At 52.3% G+C, this 21,827-nt stretch overlaps 1 long non-coding RNA gene across 1 annotated transcript in view; it reads left to right on the top strand.

The window, feature by feature from the left end:
• The window catches only part of LOC144490227 (uncharacterized), a gene marked incomplete at both ends in the record, with an annotated part of 35,409 nt that extends 14,132 nt beyond the window's left edge, over positions 1 to 21,277 (top strand). The window contains one exon of the long non-coding RNA XR_013497186.1: positions 21,220 to 21,277. This is a non-coding gene — a long non-coding RNA (uncharacterized LOC144490227). The remainder of the gene's footprint in view (positions 1 to 21,219) is intronic.
• Between the last annotated feature and the right edge of the window lie 550 nt (positions 21,278 to 21,827).

Below are 21,827 nucleotides of genomic sequence, written 5' to 3'. Positions count from 1 at the left end.
TGTGTGTGTGTTTAAACATTTGTTCATGGGATTTGATATTCCGTGTCACATGTATTAGAATACAATTAAAAATATTCTTTGCCCCATAGCGCAGTGGAATCTGAATCATTTACATGACTTCAAGAAGGAGATAGATTTTGATTTGATTTATTATTGTCACATGTATTGGGATACAGTGAAAAGTATTGTTTCTTGCGCGCTATACAGACAAAGCATACCGTTCATAGAGTACATAGGGGAGAAGGATTTGATTTATTATTGTCACATGTATTGGGATACAGTGAAAAGTATTGTTTCTTGCGCGCTATACAGACAAAGCATACCGTTCATAGAGTACATAGGGGAGAAGGATTTGATTTATTATTGTCACATGTATTGAGATACAGTGAAAAATATTGTTTCTTGCGCACTATGCAGACAAAGCATACCGTTCATTGAGAAGGAAAGGAGAGGGTGCAGAATGTAGTGTTACAGTCATAGCGAGGGTGTAGAGAAAGATCAACTTAATGCGAGGTAGGTCCATTCAAAAGTCTGACGGCAGCAGGGAAGAAGCTGTTCTTGAGTCGGTTGGTACGTGACTTCAGACTTTTGTACCTTTTTCTCGACGGAAGAAGGTGGAAGAGAGAATGTCCGGGGTGCGAGGGGGTCCTTGATTATGCCGGCTGTTTTTCCCGAGGCAGCGGGAAGTGTAGACAGAGTCAATGGATGGGGGGCTGGTTTGCGTGATGGACTGGGCTACATTCATGACCCTTTGTAGTTTCTTGCGGTCTTGGGCAGAGCAGGAGCCCAGACCAAGCTGTGATACAACCAGAAAGAATGCTTTCTATGGGGCATCTGTACAAGTTGGTGAGAGTCGTAGCTGACTTGCCAAATTTCCTTCGTCTTCTGAGAAAGTAGAGGTGTTGGTGGGGCTTTCTTAACTATAGTGTCGGCGTGAGGGGACCAGGACAGGTTGTTGGTGATCTGGACACCTAAATACTTGAAGCTCTCGACCCTTTCTACTTCGTCCCCGTTGGTGTAGACGGGCAGTCACACTGCGGGAGAATTTAGCACGGCCAATGCACCCTAACCAGTACATTTTTCGGACTGTGGGAGGAAACCGGAGCACCCGGAGGAAACCCACGCAGACACGGGGAGAACGTGCAGACTCCACACAGACAGTGACGCAAGTCGGGAATCGAACCTGGCGCTGTGAGGCAGCAGCGCTAACCCACTGTGCCACCGTTCCGTGCCCCTCAGGCTTGAACTGTTTGAAGTCGGGAAGAAACCATTCGGCCCATCGAACCTGTGGCACCTTAGAATCATAGAAACCCTACAGTACAGAAAGAGGCCATTCGGCCCATCGAGTCTGCACCGACCACAATCCCACCCAGGCCCTAGCCCCATATCCCTACATATTTTACCCGCTAATCCCTCTAATCTACGCATCCCGGGACACTAAGAGGCAATTTAGCACGGCCAATCAACCTAACCTGCACATCTTTGGACTGTGGGAGGAAACCGGAGCACCCGGAGGAAACCCACGCAGACACGAGGAGAATGTGCAAACTCCACACAGACAGTGACCCAAGCCGGGAATCGAACCCAGGTCCCTGGAGCTGTGAAGCAGCCGTGCTAACCACTGTGCCACCGTGCCGCCCTATGAGGAAGTGAGCTGTCAAATCATCACTGGCCCCCACCCCTTCTCCCCACTGCCCATCCTTTTGGTGGAAGGGTGGGGGAGTGCATAAATAAGTCAAATTCAGTCCAAAGATGTGCGGGTTAGGTGGATTGGCCATGCTAAATTGTCCCTTAGTGTCCAAAGATGTGCAGGTTAGGGGGATTGGCCATGCTAAATTGCCCCTTGGTGTCCAAAGATGCGTAGGTTAGGTGGATTGGCCATGCTAAATTGTCCCTTGGTGTCCAAAGATGTGCAGGTTAGGTGGATTGGCCATGCTAAATTATCCCTTAGTGTCCAAAGATGTGCGGATTAGGTGGATTGGCCATGCTAAATTGTCCCTTAGTGTCCAAAGATGTGCAGGTTAGATGGATTGGCCGTGCTAAATTGTCCCTTAGTGTCCAAAGATGTGCAGGTTAGGTGGATTGGCCATGCTAAATTATCCCTTAGTGTCCAAAGATGTGCGGGTTAGGTGGATTGGCCGTGCTAAATTGTCCCTTAGTGTCCAAAGATGTGCAGGTTAGGTGGATTGGCCATGCTAAATTGTCCCTTAGTGTCCAAAGATGTGCAGGTTAGGTGGATTGGCCGTGCTAAATTGCCCCTTAGTGTCCAAAGATGTGCAGGTTAGGTGGATTGGCTGTGCTAAATTGCCCCTTAGTGTCCAAAGATGTGTGGGTTAGGTGGATTGGCCATGCTAAATTGCCCCTTAGTGTCAGGGGGACTTGCAGGGTAAATATGTGGGGTTACTGGAATAGGGCCTGGTTGGGATTGTGGTCGGTGCAGACGTGTAGGCCGAATGGCCTCCTCCTGCACCGTAGGGATTCTGTGAGACAATGATTCAAATGTGGCCAAGGTACCCTGGATTCTGCTGCCCGCAGTGTTTCCGATCGGAAAGCCCGAGTTCAAACAGGGACAAGACCTTTCCTGTGTATTTTATGATCATCTGAAGGCATCTTTCCCTGACGACCTTAACTTGATGCCCGGGCGGCAAAAAATATTTCCCTGATTTGGCCTTGCCGAAAGTTCCATCTCGTTGTTTCTGAAGTGGGATTCTAATCGGCTCAAAGGTCAGAATGCGTTCCCCCCCGCCCCCGCCTCTCTCAAAACAGGACAATGCCTTTCATTCAGCAGAAGAAAGACTCTTTAATAATGTGTCGACGGAAGGTGTGCGTCTCCAGGTCGTAAGAACTCCGGGGCGAGGAGTTGCGCTGGGTGTCCCCACTGTGAATATGATCTGATTTTAGTATTGTCACATGTACTGGGATACCCAAGGCAGGCGAACACTCAGATCTGCAAAGATAATCGTATTAGCTTGGGGGTTGCTTCAGCAAGGACTGTTGCGCTGCTCCCCTTGATGTTGCGGCCAATCAGCCATGGCAAAGGGTCTTCGAAAGAGAACTCGAGTCAGCAGATGGAGACCATTCAGCCCCTCGCACCTCGTTCTGTTCGGTCGTGACTGATCTATATCTCAATGATGCAGCTATATAAGACCCTCGTCAGACCCCACTTGGGAGTACTGTGCTCAGTTCTGGTCGCCTCACTACAGGAAGGATGTGGAAAAGATTGAAAGGGTGCAGAGGAGATTTACAAGGATGTTGCCTGGATTGAGTGGCATGCTTTATGAGGATAGGCTGAGGGAGCTCGGTCTTTTCTCCGTGGAGAGACGTGGGATGAGAGGAGACCTAATAGAGGTATATAAGATGTTGAGAGGCATAGATCGGGTGGACTCTCAGAGGCTTTTTCCCAGGGTGGAAATGGCTGCTACGAGAGGACACAGGTTTAAGGTGCTGGGGGGTAGGTACAGGGGAGATGTTAGGGGGAAGTTTTTCACACAGAGGGTGGAATCAGCTGCCGTCAGTGGTGGTGGAGGCGAACTCAATAGGGTCTTTTAAGAGACTCCTGGATGAGTACATGGGACTTAATAGGATTGAGGGTTATAGGTAGGTCTAGAAGGTAGGGATATGTTCGGCACAACTTGTGGGCCAAAGGGCCTGTTTTTCTATGTTTCTTAATGTGACTTGGTATCAGCACCCTTAATGCTTTGGTCTATCAGTCTCGGTGATACATTCCCCTCCCCTGCCTTTGTTGCAGGCTCCCTCCCCATCACAGAGATATCCAGCACAGAAACAGCTCCTCCATGCCGACCAGGTTTCCCAAACTAAAAGGGCAGCGTGGTAGCACAGTGGTTAGCACTGCTGCTTCACAGCTCCAGGGACCCGGGTTCGATTCCCGGCTCGGGTCACTGTCTGTGTGGAGTTTGCACATTCTCCCCGTGTCTGCGTGGGTTTCCTCCGGGTGCTCCGGTTTCCTCCCACAGTCCAAAGATGTGCGGGTTAGGTTGATTGGCCATGCTAAAATTGCCCCTGAGTGTCCTGAGATGGGTAGGTTAGAGGGATTGGTGGGTAGAATGTGTAGGGATATGGGGGTAGGGCCTGGGTGGGATTGTGGTCGGTGCAGACTCGATGGGCCGAATGGCCTCTTTCTGTACTGTGGAGATCCTATGATTTCTATGAAGCTAGTCCCATTTACTTATGTTTGGCCCTTATCCTTCTAAACCTTTCCCTATCCACGTCCCTGTCCAAATGTCTTTTCAATGTTGTCATTGTAAAGTTTATTTATTAGTGTCACAAGTAAGGCTTACATTCAGGGAGAATTCAGCATGGCCAATGCACCCTAACCAGCACGGTCTTTCGGACTGTGGGAGGAAACCGGAGCACCCGGAGGAAACCCACGCAGACACGGGGAGAACGTGCAGACTCCACACAGACATTGACCCGAGCCGGGAATCGAACCCGGGTCCCTGGCGCCGTGAGGCAGCAGCGCCAACCCACTGCGCCACCGTGTCTTACCCGCCTCTACCAACTCCCCTGGCAGCTCATTCCATTTACGCACCACCCTCTGTGGAAAAAGTTGCCCTTCGGGTCCCTTTTCCCCTCTCATCTTAAACCTACACCCTCTAGTTTTGGACTCCCCTTACCCTGGGGGAAAGACCCCGGTTATTCACCTTATCTACGCCCCTTATGATTTTATAATGTGGGGATGCCGACATTCGACTGGGGTGGGCACAGTAAGAAGTCTCACAACCACCAGGTTCAAGTCGAACAGGTTTATTTGGTAGCACGAGCTTTCGGAGCGCTGCTCCATTCATCAGGGCTCACCTGAGGAAGGAGCAGTGCTCCGAAAGCTCGTGCTACCAAATAAACCTGTTGGACTTGAACCTGGTGGTTGTGAGACTTCTTACCATGATTTTATAAACCTCTATAAGGTCACTCCTCATCCTCCTACGCTCCAGGGAAAAACGTTCCAGCCTCTCCTTATAACTCAGTCCCAGGAACATCCTTGTAAATCTTTATTTTTTTCACCCTTTCCAGTTAAATAACCTCCTTCCAATAGCAGGGCGACCAGAATTGTATACAGTCCTCCAAATGTGGCCGTACCAATGTCTTGTACAGTTGTAACATAACGTCCCAACTCCTGTACTCAATACTCTGACCGATGAAGGGCAAGTGTGTCAAATGCCGCCTTAACCACCCTGGCTATCTGTGATGCCGTTTAAGTTTTAAGTTTATTTATTAGTGTCACATGTAGGCTTACATGAACACTGCAATGAAATTACTGTGAAAATCCCCCCGAGTCACCTGTTCGGGTAACACTGAGGGAGAATTTAGCACGGCCAATGCACCCTAACCAGCACGTCTTTCAGACTGTGGGAGGAAACCGGAGCACCCGGAGGAAACCCACGCAGACACGGGGAGAACGTACAGACTCCGCACAGACAGTGACCCGAGGCCGGGAATCGAACCCGGGTCCCTGGCGCTGTGAGGCAGCGGTGCTAACCCACTGTGCCACCGTGCCGCCCCTTTCAAGGAACTATGTACCTGCACCCCCTAGGTGTCTCTCTCTCTCTCTCCCACAACACTCCCCAGGGCCCTACCACTAACTGTGCAAACTCTGCCCTGGCTTGTCTTACAAAACGCAACACCAAAGGAAATAGTTTCTCTCTACGGATCTTCTCAAATCCTTTAATCGTCCTAAACACCTCCGTTGCGCTGCCCCCCCCCCCCCCGTCCCCCCATCCTCGTAACTTAACCCTTTTCACCCGGGTATCATTGTGGGCAGTGTACTACCCAACTGCAAGGCCAGGGTAACCCTCTGGCAATGAGGTGATTAATCTGCTCACTTAGTTCGATCGCTGTTTGCGACCTCTGTCATGTATCGGTTGAACGTGACACTTCACTAAATTAAAGAGATGAAACCGTTTGGGGCTTGTACTCGCTGGAGTTCAGAAGGATGAGGGGGGATCTGATCGAGGGATATAAAATACTAAAAGGGATTGATAGAGTGAATGTGGACCAAATGTTTCCCCCCCCCGTGTGGGACAATCTGGAACCAGAGGTCACAGGGTATAGGCTGAGAGGCGGTAGATTTAAAACTGAGTTGAGGAGGAGCTAGGAGGTCTAGTTGGACCAAGGAGCGGCACAGGCTTGGAGGGCCGAAGGGCCTGTTTCCTGTGCTGTACTGTTCTTTGTTCTTTGAGCTACTTCGTTCTTTATCAGATACGACAGTGAGTTTTAAGGGGCGTCTTGACAAGTACATGAATAGGATGGGAATAGAGGGATATGGTCCCCGGAAGGGTAGGGGGTTTTAGTTCAGCCGGGGGCAGCATGGTCGGTGCAGGCTTGGAGGGGCCGAAGGGCCTGGTCCTGTGCTGTAATTTTCTTTGTTCGATATCACACAGAGGGTGGAATTCGCTGCCCCATAGCGCGGTGGAGTCTGAATATTTGAATGGTTTGATTTATTATTGTCACATATATTGGGACGCAGTGAAAAGTGTTGTTTCCTGCACGCAGACAAAGCATGCCGTTCATAGAGTACACAGGGGAGATGGAAAGGAGCGGGTGCAGAACACAGTGTTACAGTCAGAGCTAGGGTGTAGAGAAAGATCAACTTCAAAAGGTCGTGAACGAAACCCAGTCCCATCACGCAAACCAGCCTCCCATCCATTGACTCTGTCTACACTTCCCGCTGCCTCGGCAAAGCAGCCAGAATAATCAAGGACCCCCCACACACCCCGGACATTCTCTCTCAGTCATAGCTGGGGTGCAGAGAAAGATCAGTGAAAAGTATTGTTTCTTGCGCACTATACAGACAAAGCATACCGTTCACAGAGTACATAGGGGAGAAGGATTTGATTTATTATTGTCACATGTATTGGGACGCAGTGAAAAGTATTGTTTCTTGCGCGTAATACAGACAAAACATACCGTTCATAGAGAAGGAAAGGAGAGGGTGCAGAATGTAGTGTTACAGTCATAGCTAGGGTGTAGAGAAAGATCAACTTAATGCGAGGTAGGTCCATTCAAAAGTCTGACAGCAGCAGGGAAGAAGCTGTTCTTGAGTCGGTTGGTACGTGACCTCAGACTTTTGTATCGTTTTCCTGATGGAAGAGGGAATGTCTGGGGTGCGAGGGGGTCCTTGATTTGGATCCCCATTTTAAGATCTTCTCTCTCGTGATGTGGGCGTCGCAGGCGAGATCAGCACTCATTGTCCATCCCTAATTGTCCTGGAGGTGGTGAGCCCATCCTGCCTTGGAACCGCTGCGTGCGTGTCAGTTTGTGCGTTGCTGGTGTCCGCTGCGACCCTCCCACTGCAGTTCCTGCCTTAGCTGACGTGACCTCCTCCAACTCATCCCCTGCACCAACCTCTGTCGCTCGCACTTGCGTCCTCTCTCGCTCACGCCCTCTCATTAAGCCTCTTACCGATCCAGATTTGTGGCATCTCCCAACTATAGCCCAGGGTGAAACTGTGTCCCGGGACGATTCAGCCCCATGGTTTCAGGGTGTGAGGGACCAATATTGCCCGCGGGACAGTGGGGCGAACCCCACAGGATCTGCCCCCCCCCAGACTCTCACCAACACTTCATCGGAAAGGTGGCACCTGCGGCAATGCAGTGCTGCTTCAGCCAACGATTTTCGTGTCAAGAGTGGGATCTGAAACACACAGCCATGTATCATAGATTCCCTACAGTGCAGAAGCAGGCTATTCGGCCCATTGAACCTGCACTGACCACAATCCCACACGTTCCCTATTCCCACACCCCACACATTTACCCTGCTAGTCCCCCTGATACTCCGAGGCAGTGTTTGATGGGGGACAGTGTAGGGGGACTTTACTCTGTATCTAACAGCAGGACAGGTACAGCACGGTGTTAGATACAGAGTAAAGCTCCCTCTACACTGTCCCCATCAAACACCCCCAGGACAGGTACAGCACGGGGTTAGATACAGAGTAAAGCTCCCTCGACACTGTCCCCATCAAACACTCCCAGGACAGGTACAGCACAGGGTTAGATACAGAGTAAAACTCCCTCTACACTGTCCCCCATCAAACACCCCCAGGACAGGTACAGCACGGGGTTAGATACAGAGTAAAGCTCCCTCTACACTGTCCCCCATCAAACACTCCCAGGACAGGTACAGCACGGGGTTAGATACAGAGTAAAGCTCCCTCTACACTGTCCCCATCAAACACTCCCAGGACAGGTACAGCACAGGGTTAGATACAGAGTAAAGCTCCCTCTACACTGTCCCCCATCAAACACTCCCAGGACAGGTGTATGCAGGATAAAACTCCCAGCACTGCCCGTTAGAAATGCCTCCTCCTGGGTCACTACGGCACGTTTTCTCCATGTTCCACAGCTGCCATTTGCTGACCCCTCTGCTCTGTGCTGTTTCCCTGAACATTTTCAGCAAATTGTACTGTGGGGGCAGGCTTCTGCTGCACCTGGGGGTCCCTGCAGTGTTGCGGAGTGGGTTCAACAGCTGGTCTCGGAGGCAGAACATCGCTCAGATTTGCCCCACTGTGTCCCCAACCCCCTCGGCATCTCGCCCAAACCCCTCCATCCCTCACCCTTTCACCTTCGCTGTTGGAATCAACTGTGGATGCAGATGAGGTGCCTTTGTCTCTGTGCCCCCCCCCCCCTCCCACCCAGGAGAATGTGCCCACCATGGAGTACAGGTGCCCCTCCGGCTCCATGAGCCCCGTGTGTGTGATCGGTCAGCTGACTGCCTCGGCTGGCATTTCACCCGACGTCACGCTTGCAAAATGGGTCCTTTGTGACGCTCCCACGCATGTTCTGTAACGCCGGGAAAGTGGGAAGGCAACAGTACTTGGAATCCATAAACAAACCCCCCTCCCCTCTTCTCTGTCACTAGAAGCATTACATTCGTGTCTGCGACATTTGAGGAATTCCAGAACATTCTATTCCCATGACTGTGCAATGTTTGTTTCACACTTCACGGGCATTTTTCCAGGTGGGGCAAATCAGCCCAGATTTAACCCTCAATGCACTCCGTAAAAACAAACTCTGACATTTCTGTACAGTTACACAGTGAGTGATCCTTACCCTGCTGAATAAACTCTGCACAGTTACACAGTGAGTGATCCTTACAATGCTGAATAAACTCTGTACAGTTACACAGTGAGTGATCCTTACCCTGCTGAATAAACTCTGCACAGTTACACAGCGAGTGATCCTTACCCTGCTGAACAAACTCTGTACAGTTACACAGTGAGTGATACTTGCCCTGCTGAATAAACTCTGTACAGTTACACAGTGAGTGACCTTTACCCTGCTGAATAAACTCTGTACGGTTACACAGTGAGTGACCTTTACCCTACTGAATAAACTCTGTACGGTTACACAGTGAGTGATCCTTACCCTGCTGAATAAACCCTGCACAGTTACACAGTGAGTGATCCTTACCCTGCTGAATAAACTCTGCACAGTTACACAGTGAGTGATCCTTACCCTGCTGAATAAACTCTGCACGGTTACACAGTGAGTGATCCTGACCCTGCTGAATAAACTCTGCACAGTTACACAGTGAGTGATCCTTACCCTGCTGAATAAACTCTGCACGGTTACACAGTGAGTGATCCTTACCCTGCTGAATAAACTCTGCACGGTTACACAGTGAGTGATCCTGACCCTGCTGAATAAACTCTGCACAGTTACACAGTGAGTGATCCTTACCCTGCTGAATAAACTCTGTACGGTTACACAGTGAGTGATCCTTACCCTGTTGAATAAACTCTGCACGGTTACACAGTGAGTGATCCTCACACTAAATAAGCAGTGACTTGGTGCAGTTATACAATGCTTGACTCGCCATCAACTGATGCATTCACCATGGTGACCCCACTGCCTTGGCATTCTTGTGATTGTCCTGACGAGTGCAGGACCGAAAACTTTGAGAAAATGTCTCTCTTTGCAGCAATACTGAAGCCCTGAGCTATAAAGGGCTCCCTCCCCTTCACTTCCTTCTTGTTATACCCTTCCTTCACTGGGTTTCCTCACTGGGCTGCTACAAAGTCCGTTCGCTGCAGGGCGTGGGTTTAGCTCCGTCGGCTGGACTGCCGCTTCGTGAGGCAAAGCAAGGCCCACAGTGTGGCTTCACCTCCTCCTACTGCCCTCTCAACCTTGCCCCTCGCCTGACGGGGTGGTGACCTTCTGGTTAAATCACCACCACTCAGCTCTCCCCAAGGGGGGGGGGGAGTCCTCCGGAGTTTGGGCAACTTTCATTTCAGTTCTCTGTCTGTGTGCCTCCTCCTCTCCACCTCAGCATTCACGCTCGCTATCTCGCCCGCTCACGCTCGCTCTTTTTCTCCGTCTCTCTTGGACTCTCTCTCTCGCGGGCACTCACTTGTTCTCTCTCTCTCGCTCTCTCTCTCTCCTCTCTCTCGCGGGCGCTCACTTGTTCTCTCTCTCTTGCTCTCTCTCTCTCTCGTTCCCTCTCTCGCTCCCTCTCTCGCTCCCTCTCTCGCTCCCTCTCTCGCTCCCTCTCTCGCTCCCTCTCTCGCTCCCTCTCTCGCTCCCTCTCTCGCTCCCTCTCTCGCTCCCTCTCTCGCTCCCTCTCTCGCTCCCTCTCTCGCTCTCTCTCTCTCGCTCTCTCTCTCCTCTCTCTCTCTCGCGGGCGCTCACTTGTTCTCTCTCACTCGCTCTCTCTCTCCTCTCTCTCTCTTGCTCTCTCTCTCGCTCCCTCTCTCGCTCCCTCTCTCGCTCCCTCTCTCGCTCTCTCTCTCGCTCTCTTGCTGTCTCGCTCACTCTCTCGCTCTCTTGCTCTCCTCTTGCTCTCTTGCTCTCGCTCGCTCTCTCGCTCACTCTCTCGCTCACTCTCTCGCTCACTCTCTCGCTCGCTCTCTCTGTCTCGCTCTCTCTGTCTCACTTGCTCTCTCGCTTGCTCTCTTGCTCTCGCTCTCTTGCTCTCTCTCTCGCTCGCTCGCTCTCTCGCTCGCTCTCTCGCACGCCCGGGCGCCCCCTCATGCCACCCCCCCCACCCCCCCTCCTGTTTCTCTCTCTCTCTCTCTGGCTCCCTCATTTGTTGGCTGTGTCACGTCCTGCTGCTGCCCAAGTGTGAAACCACTTCTATTGAGTCCGATTACCATTTCAAAGCAAGTAGGCCGAGGTTCTATTGTGCGCTCAAATGTCACTCCGTGTCGTAAACGGGGAAGATATTCACTGCAGTCTGGGTTAACCCCTGCAGCAGCGATTCTTTTAAACCCCCACTGGACGCAACCTGATTCAAACCGTGCGGCAGGACGGGGCAAGGTGGGGCCGCTTGCCCTCTGATCGTGCACTAGTGAATATGTTTTAGCATCGATCGCCTCGCTGTCTGAGCCCCGTACTATCCCCCGCTGTGTTTACAGCGCAGAAACAGCCGGCCAGTCCTGTCGTTTAGAGAGGACATGTTCTCCGTATCCTGATCGCGGCCCCCGCCTGCTGCTCTGGTCGCTGAGTGACTGTGATGCAAGTCAGCCGTGTATCACCATGTCAGAACACGTATCTCAATACACGTCACAATAATAAATCAAATCCTTCTCCCTCATGTACTCTATGAACGGTATGCTTTGTCTGTACAGCGCGCAAGAGACAATACTTTTCACTGTCTCCCAATACATGCGACAATAATAAATCAAATCAAATCCTGAGGCACCAGGGAGAACCACTCTGGTATCTATCATAGAAACCCGACAGTGCAGAAGGAGGCCATTCAGCCCATCGAGTCTGCACCGCCCACAATCCCACCCAGGCCCTACCCCCACATATTTACCTGCTAATCCCACGAACCTACGCATCTCAGGACTCTAAGGGGCAACTTTTAACCTGGCCAATCAACCTAACCCGCGCATCTTTGGACTGTGGGAGGAAACCGGAGCACCCGGAGGAAACCCACGCAGACACGAGGAGAATGTGCAAACTCCGCACAGACAGTGACCCGAGCCAGGAATCGAACCCAGGACTCTGGAGCTGTGAAGCAGCAGTGCTAAACCACTGTGCTACCGTGCCGCCTATGTGTAAGGTCGGCACGGTGGCCCAGTGGGTTGGCGCTGCTGCCTCACAGCGCCAGGGACCCGGGTTCGATTCCCGGCTTGGGTCACTGTCTGTGCGGAGTCTGCACGTTCTCCCCGTGTCTGCGTGGGTTTCTTCCGGGTGCTCCGGTTTCCTCCCACAGTCCGAAAGACGTGCTGGTTAGGGTGCATTGGCCGTGCTAAATTCTCCCTCAGTGTTACCCGAACAGGCGGCGTAGTGTGGCGACTAGGGGATTTTCACAGTAACTTCGTTAAAGTGTTAATGTAAGCCTACTTGTGACACTAATGTATAAATAAACCTTTGTCTGTATAGCACGTAAGAAACAATACTTTTCACTGTATTTAACCCTTGATCCCTTAATCAAGAACCTATCTATCTCCGTCTTAAAGACACTCAATGGCCCGGCCTCCACAGCCTTCTGCGGCAAAGAGTTCCACAGATTCACCACTCTCTGGCTGAAGAAATTCCTCCTCATCTCTTTTCAAGAATCGTCCCTTTAGCCTGAGGTTGTGCCCTCTGGTTCTAGTTTTTCCTACTAGTGGAAACATCCTCTCCACGTCCACTCTATCCAGACCTCGCAGTATCCTGTAAGTTTCAATAAGATCCCCCCTCATCCTTCTAAACTCCAACAAGTACAGACCCAGAGTCCTCAACCCGTTCCTCATACGACAAGCTCTTCATTCCAGGGATCATTCTTATGAACCTCCTCTGGACCCTTTCCAAGGCCAGCAGATCCTTCCTTTGATACAGGGCCCAAAACTGCTCACAATATTCCAAATGGGGGTCTGACCAGAGCTTTACACAGCCTCAGAATCCCTGCTGTTGTATTCTTGTAATCCACCCAACCTGCACATCTTTGGACACTAAGGGGCAATTTAGCATAGCCAATCCACCTAACCTGCACAACTTTGGACACTAAGGGGCAATTTAGCATGGCCAATCCACCCAACCTGCACATCTTTGGACACTAAGGGGCAATTTAGCATAGCCAATCCACCTAACCTGCACAACTTTGGACACTAAGGGGCAATTTAGCATGGCCAATCCACCTCACCTGCACATCTTTGGACACTAAGGGGCAATTTAGTATGGCCAATCCACCTAACCCGCACATCTTTGAACATTAAGGGGCAATTTAGCATGGCCAATCCACCTATCCTGCACATCTTTGGACACTAAGGGGCAATTTAGCATGGCCAATCCACCTATCCTGCACATCTTTGGACACTAAGGGGCAATTTAGCATGGCCTATCCACCTAACCTGCACATCTTTGGACACTAAGGGGCAATTTAGCATAGCCAATCCACCTATCCTGCACATCTTTGGACACTAAGGGGCAATTTAGCATGGCCAATCCACCTAACCTACACATCTTTGAACACTAAGGGGCAATTTAGCATGGCCAATCCACCTAACCTACACATCTTTGAACATTAAGGGGCAATTTAGCATGGCTAATCCACCTATCCTGCACATCTTTGGACACTAAGGGGCAATTTAGCATGGCCAATCCACCTAACCTGCACATCTTTGGACACTAAGGGGCAATTTAGCATGGCCAATCCACCTAACCTGCACATCTTTGGACTCTAAGGGGCAATTTAGCATGGCCAATCTACCCCTAGCCTATCCATCTTTCGGAATGTGGGAGGAAACCGGAGCACCCGGAGGAAACCCACGCAGACACGGGGAGAACGTACGAATTCCACACACACACAGTGAGTCCAAGCCGGGAATCGAACCCGGGTCCCTGGCGCTGTGAGGCAGCAGCGCTAACCCACCGTGCCGCCCATCAGGGGTGAGGTCAGGACGCATCTCTTTATGCAAAGCGGGGAGGAAGGGGTGGGGGGGGGTTTGTATATTTGAAACCCTCGCTCTTCCCCTGTTGGGGGCCGATTGGAAGTGGCGAGGCTGAGCTTTTGTTTGGGGTGGCAGTATGGAGGCCAAGGCGAGCGAGTGGGATTCAGATACGGGTCAGCCGCGGTCTTAACTGAGTGGCAAAATGGAGGTCAGCTGCGGACAAATGGAAAGGCAGAGAATGGGCTTGAAGGGCTGAGTGGCCTCCTCCTCCTTCCTTTTCATCAGTGACAGCGAAGGGCCTGGAGCCCTCTTGCATCTTGGCAGCGAGTCAGCGGAGAAGATGGTGGGAGGATCCTGTTCCTTGCCAACCAGTCACAGTGGACAGCGTGGGATAAAGGTCCGTGTTGACTGGGAATATTAAGAGTGGAGGAAGCTGGAGAAAGCTTGTGTGTCCCTGCACCGATTGCAACTGAGGCCGTGCCAGGCGGCGCCAGGGAAGACGCGGGGCCCGTGCGTTTCCCACCGAGAGCCTCCCGGGATTTGCTGGTGTGTGAGAGTGAGAGAGAGAGAGAGACCCTCCTGTCGGCCCAAGGGCAGAACGAGCGTCGATCTGTGGGGCGTGCCCGAGCCCAGAGGGTGAACCCACTCACCTCCCCTCCTTCCCTGTGGGTGTCCTCCAAAAAGGCGGGCATTGTGCGCCAACCTGCGCCAACCTCACGGCAGAAGGAGCTGTCAACGCGAGATGTCCGCCCATCCCTCCCGCGGCTGCTGCGATGCCAACAACAACAAAAACCGCCACAGCGCGAGGACCCTCTCCCCGGGACCCGGCCAGCGGGGGCCAGCCGAGGGCTGGGCCAACCCCAAGGAGCGCCTGAGCAACGTGAGAAGCAAGGGCTACAACCGCAACGTGGACAAGAACCTCCTGTCGCTCCTGCTGTTCTTCCACAGGTAAAGGAGGGCAGAGTGGCCCAGGGGGCGCGCCGACGGTGGGCAGGAGCACATAGCCACGGACAGAATGGAGCTGCTTTCGCGTAGCGCCTTGTGCAACCTCGGCACTTTGCAGCTCATTCATTACTTAACCCCTGTCCGGTCGATGAGGCGCTGTTTAAACAGTCAGATAAAATGAGATCTCATCTCTTGCGAGATCCTTGTCTTGTAGTGACAGGTTTACTTCACTGAACCTTGCGGGCGGCACAGTGGGTTAGCACTGCTGCCTCACAGCGCCAGAGACCCGGGTTCGATTCCCGGCTTGGGTCACTGTCTGCGCTGATCATAGAATCCCCACAGCGCAGAAAGAGACCATTCGGCCCATCGAGTCTGCACCGACCACAATCCCACCCAGGCCCTATCCCCGTGTCCCCACGTAGTTACCCTGCTGATCCCCCTGACACTGAGGGGCAATTTAGCGCGGCCAATCCACCTAACCTGCACATTTTTGGACTGTGGGGGGAAACCGGAGCACCCGGAGGAAACCCACGCAGACACGGGGAGAACGTGCAGACTCCACACAGACAGTGACCCAAGCCGGGAATCGAACCCGGGTCCTTGGCGCTGTGAGGCAGCAGCGCTAACCTGCACATTCTCCCCAAATCTGTGTGGGTTTCCTCCGGGTGCTCCAGTTTCCTCCCACACTCCAAAGATGTGCAGGTTAGGTGGATTGGCCGTGCTAAATTGTCCCTTAGTGTCCAAAGATGTGCAGGTTAGGTGGATTGGCCATGCTAAATTGTCCCTTAGTGTCCAAAGATGTGTAGGTTAGGTGGATTGGCCATGCTAAATTGTCCCTTAGTGTCCAAAGATGTGCAGGTTAGGTGGATTGGCCGTGCTAAATTGCCCCTTAGTGAGCAAAGATGTGTAGGTTAGGTGGATTGGCCGTGCTAAATTGCCCCTTAGTGAGCAAAGATGTGTAGGTTAGGTGGATTGGCCGTGCTAAATTGCCCCTTTGTGTCCAAAGATGTGTCGGTTAGGTGGATTGGCCGTGCTAAATTGCCCCTTAGTGTCCAAAGATGTGTCGGTTAGGTGGATTGGCCGTGCTAAATTGCCCCTTCGTGTCCAAAGATGTGTAGGTTAGGTGGATTGGCCGTGCTAAATTGCCCCTTCGTGTCCAAAGATGTGTCGGTTAGGTGGATTGGCTGTGCTAAATTGTCCCTTAGTGTCCAAAGATGTGCAGTTTAGGTGGATTGGCCATGCTAAATTGCCCCTTAACGTCAGGGGGACTAGCTAGGGTGAATGCATGGGGTTGTGGGGATAGTAGGATTGCAGTGGGTGCAGACTCGATGGGCCGAATGGCCTCCTTCTGCACCGTCGGGATTCCACGATTCTCTGAAAAATACCCGTGCCACCACGGGACTGAATTGGCTCCACACCGTGTTCCCAGCCACTGTGGGAAGCGTAGTGGTCGGTTCGTGCACAGCGCGATCCCACAGTGTGTTCCGTGAGCTGGGAAGCCGGTTTAACCCTGTTGGACTGACAGTAAGTACTCGAGAGGAACTCTTTTTTTGGGAAGAGGGGTGTTGGCCGGGACTTTTCCGGTCGGCCCTGTGCAATCGGGTGGCTTCCTGACGTAAAGCCTCAGCTACAAGGCAGCACTTGTCACAGTGTCACGCAGGGGGTACCAGCCTGCCCCATGTGCCCAGCTCTCCGTACGTGTCGAGGCTTAATCCCACAGTCTTCCGCCCCAGGCCAGTGTCCCACTCACTGACGCCCAGAAGCTTGGTGCTGTGATCCAAGAGGGAGCGGTTGGATCAATGTCCTCCACAAATCAACATGCGGGTTTGATTTGATTTGATTTATTATTGTCACATGTATTGGGATACAGTGAAAAGTATTGTTTCTTGAACGCTATACAAAGCATACCGTTCATAGAGTACATAGGGGAGAAGGATTTGATTTATTATTGTCACATGTATTGGGATACAGTGAAAAGTATTGTTTCTTGCGCACTATACAGACAAAGCATACCGTTCATAGAGAAGGAAAGGAGAGAGTGCAGAATGTAGTGTTACAGTCATAGCTAGGGTGTAGAGAAAGATCAACTTAATGCGAGGTAGGTCCATTCAAAAACTCTGACAGCAGCAGGGAAGAAGCTGTTCTTGAGTCGGTTGGTGCGTGACCTCAGACTTTTGTATCTTTTACCCGATGGAAGAAGGTGGAAGAGAGAATGTCCGGGGTGTGTGGGGGGTCCTTGATTACGCCGGCTGCTTTTCCCGAGGCAGCGGGAAGTGTAGACAGAGTCAATGGATGGGAGGCTGGTTTGCGTGATGGATTGGGCTACATTCGCGACCCTTTTGTAGTTCCTTGCGGTCTTGGGCAGAGCAGGAGCCCAGACCAAGCTGTGATACAACCAGAAAGAATGCTTTCTATGGGGCATCTGTAAAAGTTGGTGAGAGTCGTAGCTGACATGCCGAATTTCCTTAGTCTCCTGAGAAAGTAGAGGTGTTGGTGGGGCTTTCTTAACTGTAGTGTCGGCATGGGGGGGACCAGGACAGGTTGTTGGTGATCTGGACACCTAGAAATTGTGAATAGCTGGGGTCCCAGCGCCGATCTCTGCGGCACCCCACTAGTTACTGCCTGCCGACTCTTTGTAGCTTCTTGCGGCCTTGATCAGAGCAGGAGCCATACCAGATGGAGAGGCGAGCGGGGGGAGTAGGACCGGGGGAGAGGAGGAGCGGGGAGAGAGCAAGACAGGGGGTGGCGGGGGGGTTAAGTGCTCGAGTCTTTGCAGCCCCCCCCCCCCCCCCCCCCCCCCCCCCGACTCCCGGGGCGGACCAGTGTGTCTCACCTCCCAGCATTTGTCTCTGTCAAGCGCCGTCACTGTTTGATCTGGGAGACCTGCCCAGCCTCCCTCCCCGTAAGCCTTGATCTGAAGCTGCGTGATGGGTGGCTTGTCAGCTAAAGCACTGCTCCACCCAACATCAGCAGCCCCACCATGTCCCAGCTCCCCTGAGCCGTGTCGGGCAGGGGCTGATATGGAGACAGAGCACGAGTGACAACATTTCTGTCCGTCCACTGGCCCGAGGAGGGCGAGAGGGAGACGGACTCTACTTTCTCAGGAGGCCAAGGAAATTCGGCACATCCATACACTGTGATTTCCTCCATGTCACACTCAATGACCATCAAATAATCTCTCCCTCAATGTCGACAAAACGAAGGAGATTGTCATCGACTTCAGGAAGCGTAAAGGAGAACATGCCCCTGTCTACATCAACAGGGATGAAGTAGAAAGGGTCGAGAGCTTCAAGTTTTTAGGTGTCCAGATCACCAACAACCTGTCCTGGTCCCCCCCATGCCGACACTATAGTTAAGAAAGCCCACCAACACCTCTACTTTCTCAGGAGGCTAAGGAAATTTGGCATGTCCGCTACGACTCTCACCAACTTTAGATGCACCATAGAAAGCATTCTTTCTGGTTGTATCACAGCTTGGTCTGGGCTCCTGCTCTGCCCAAGACCGCAAGGAACTACAAAGGGTCGTGAATGTAGCCCAATCCATCTCGCAAACCAGCCTCCCATCCATTGACTCTGTCTACACTTCCCGCTGCCTCGGGGACAAGCAGCCGGCATAATCAAGGACCCCCCACGCCCCCCGGACATTCTCTCTTCCACCTTCTTCTGTCGGGAGGCAGAATGAGTGGCACAGTGGTTAGCACTGCTGCTTCACAGCGCCAGGGACCCAGGCTCGATTCCCGGCTCGGGGTCACTCTCTGTGTGGAGTCTGCACGTTCTCCCCGTGTCTGCGTGGGTTTCCTCCGGGTGCTCCGGTTTCCTCCCACACTCCAAAGATGTGCTGGTTAGGTGGATTGGCCGTGCTAAATTGCCCCTTCGTGTCCAAAGATGTGCGGGTTAGGTGGATTGGCCATGCTAAGTTGCCCCTTCGTGTCCAAAGATGTGCGGGTTAGGTGGATTGGCCATGCTAAATTGTCCCTTAGTGTCCAAAGATGTGCAGGTTAGGTGGATTGGCCATGCTAAATTGTCCCTTAGTGTCCAAAGATGTGCGGATTAGGTGGATTGGCCATGCTAAATTGTCCCTTAGTGTCCAAAGATGTGCGGATTAGGTGGATTGGCCATGCTAAATTGTCCCTTAGTGTCCAAAGATATGCGGGTTAGGTGGATTGGCCATGCTAAATTTTCCCCAATTGTCCAAAGATGTGCGGGTTAGGTGGATTGGCCATGCTAAATTTTCCCCAATTGTCCAAAGATGTGCGGGTTAGGTGGATTGGCCATGCTAAATTGTCCCTTAGTGTCAGGGGGACGAGCTAGGGTAAATGCATGGGGTTACAGGGATAGGGCCTGGTTGGGGTTGTGGTCGGTGCAGACTCGATGGGCCCAATGGCCGCCTCCTGCACTGTCGGGATTCTACGAAAAACTCCAGACTTTTTGTCATCAGCTGCTTTGCAACCCTCCCAGTTGTCACAACCCCTGGATCATCAGTCCCGATCTTTGGCTTACCGGCCCAGAAACGCAGCCACTCTGCCCCCCCCCCCCCCGGGGAATTATTGTCCTGTTATAATATGGAGGCGCTGTCAGCCACGCAGTGTCTCAGCCACAGACTCGCGATCCAATCCTGTCTGATAAATCCACCCTGGAGCTGCTTGGGGCAGTTCTGGAGAAGCACCAACAGGGGGCAGCATTGGCCGTGGGATCTCGGACATCCCTTTGCCTCCTTCATTTGGAATTCATTTTGTCACCCCCCCCGAAGGACAGACCTTGGACCCAATGGGAGGGGGAACTGGGCTGGACCCAGACACGGCAAAGGAAATCCCCCCCAGGAAGTGGAGGTGTTTGAGAGCTTCATGTTTCTAGGTGTCCAGATCACCAACAACCTGTCCTGGTCCCCCCCATGCCGACACTACAGTTAAGAAAGCCCCACCAACACCTCTACTTTCTCAGAAGACTAAGGAAATTCGGCATGTCAGCTACGACTCTCACCAACTTTTACAGATGCACCATAGAAAGCATTCTTTCTGGGTGTATCACAGCTCGGTCTGGGGCTCCTGCTCTGCCCAAGACCGCAAGGAACTACAAAAGGGTTGTGAATGTAGCCCAATCCATCACGCAAACCCAGCCTCCCATCCATTGACTCTGTCTACACTTCCCGCTGCCTCGGGGAAAAGCAGCCGGCATAATCAAGGACCCCCCCCCCACGCACCCCGGACATTCTCTCTTCCGTCGGGAAAAAGATACAAAAGTCTGAGGTCACGGACCGACCGACTCAAGAACAGCTTCTTCCCTGCTGCTGTCAGACTTTTGAATGGACCTACCTCGCATTAAGTTGATCTTTCTCTACACCCTAGCTATGACTGTAACACTGCATTCTGCACCCTCTCCTTTCCTTCTCTATGAACGGTATGCTTTGTATAGCGCGCATGAAACAATACTTTTCACTGTGTCCCAATACATGTGACAATAATAAATCAAATCAAATCCTTCTCCCCTATGTACTCTACAGACAAAGCATACCGTTCATAGAGTACAATAGGGAGAAGGATTTGAAATATTATCGTCGCGTGTATTGGGATACAGTGAAAAGTATTGTTTCTTGTGTACTCTATGAACGGTATGCTTTGTCTGTCTAGCGCGCAAGAAACAACACTTTTCACTGTATCCCAATACATGTGACAATAATAAATCAAATCAATGTTTAGGAATATGGGAGCAGGAGTTAATTGCTTTGTCCAATTGTACTTATTGTTCCCAGTGTCCAAAGATGTGCGGGTTAGGTGGATTGGCCGTGCTAAATTGCCCCTTAGTGTCCAAAGATGTGCAGGTTAGGTGGATTGGCCATGCTAAATTGCCCCTTAGTGTCCAAAGATGTGCAGGTTAGGTGGATTGGCCGTGCTAAATTGCCCCTTAGTGTCCAAAGATGTGCAGGTTAGGTGGATTGGCCGTGCTAAATTGCCCCTTAGTGTCCAAAGATGTGCAGGTTAGGTGGATTGGCCATGCTAAATTGCCCCTTAGTGTCCAAAGATGTGCAGGTTAGGTGGATTGGCCATGCTAAATTGCCCCTTAGTGTCCAAAGATGTGCAGGTTAGGTGGATTGGCCATGCTAAATTGCCCCTTAGTGTCCAAAGATGTGTAGGTTAGGTGGATTGGCCATGCTAAATTGCCCCATAATGTTAGGTGGATTAGCTGGGGTAAATACATGGGGGTTACGGGGATAGGGCCTGGGTGGGATTGTGGTCGGTGCAGGCTCGACCGGCCGAATGGCCTCCTTCTGCACTGTCGGGATTCTGTGATTCTAATGTGTGGGTGGTTCTTCTGCTCCTGCAGCCGGTCCCCATTGACGGGGGGGGGGGGGGTCCCCGGGTGGAGGTACGCTCTCCGCCTCCCGCCCCCGCCCCACCCCTCATGCTGCCGCCTTTCGCTAACCACTCCTCCTTTTTCTGTCCGCAGTGGTTCCAGCAGCAGCATGGTGGCCATTGACAACAAGATCGAACAAGCCATGGTGAGGGTGTGAGATTGCTGTCCACAGGGAGGGGTGGGGTGGGGTGGGGTAGGGGGTGGAGGGGTGCGGGGTGGGGTAGGGCGGTGTGGGGGTGGGGGGGTGCGGGGTGGGGTGGGGGGATGCGGGGGGGGTGGTGGTACACACATGCGCGACGTAGTATCCTTCACCTCCCGGGGGGGGCCCTGAGCGGAATCACGGCCGGTGCGTTTCCCCCTGGCGTGCGGTCTCTGGCGCTCTGTGATCGGGTGTGGCAGCCACCGTGCCACACACTGACCCCTTCCCAACCCCCGACCCCATCACTGCCGGCACCATGAGGTTCGCCATTTTTTCCTACCACTACTACTGATACCACGGCTGCCTCATGGCGCCAGGGACCCGGGTTCGATTCCCGGCCTCGGGTCACTGTCTGTGCGGAGTCTGCACATTCTCCTCATGTCTGCGTGGGTTTCCTCCAAAGATGTGCAGGTTTGGTGGATTGATGCCATGCTAAATTGCCCCTTAGTGTCAGGGGGATTAGCAAGGGTAAATGCATGGGATTATGGGGATAGGACCTGAG

This window comes from Mustelus asterias, unplaced genomic scaffold (genome assembly GCF_964213995.1).
Source record: "Mustelus asterias unplaced genomic scaffold, sMusAst1.hap1.1 HAP1_SCAFFOLD_3041, whole genome shotgun sequence".
Classification (NCBI taxonomy): Eukaryota; Metazoa; Chordata; class Chondrichthyes; order Carcharhiniformes; family Triakidae; genus Mustelus; species Mustelus asterias.
This window is presented reverse-complemented; position numbering and strand designations above follow the sequence as displayed.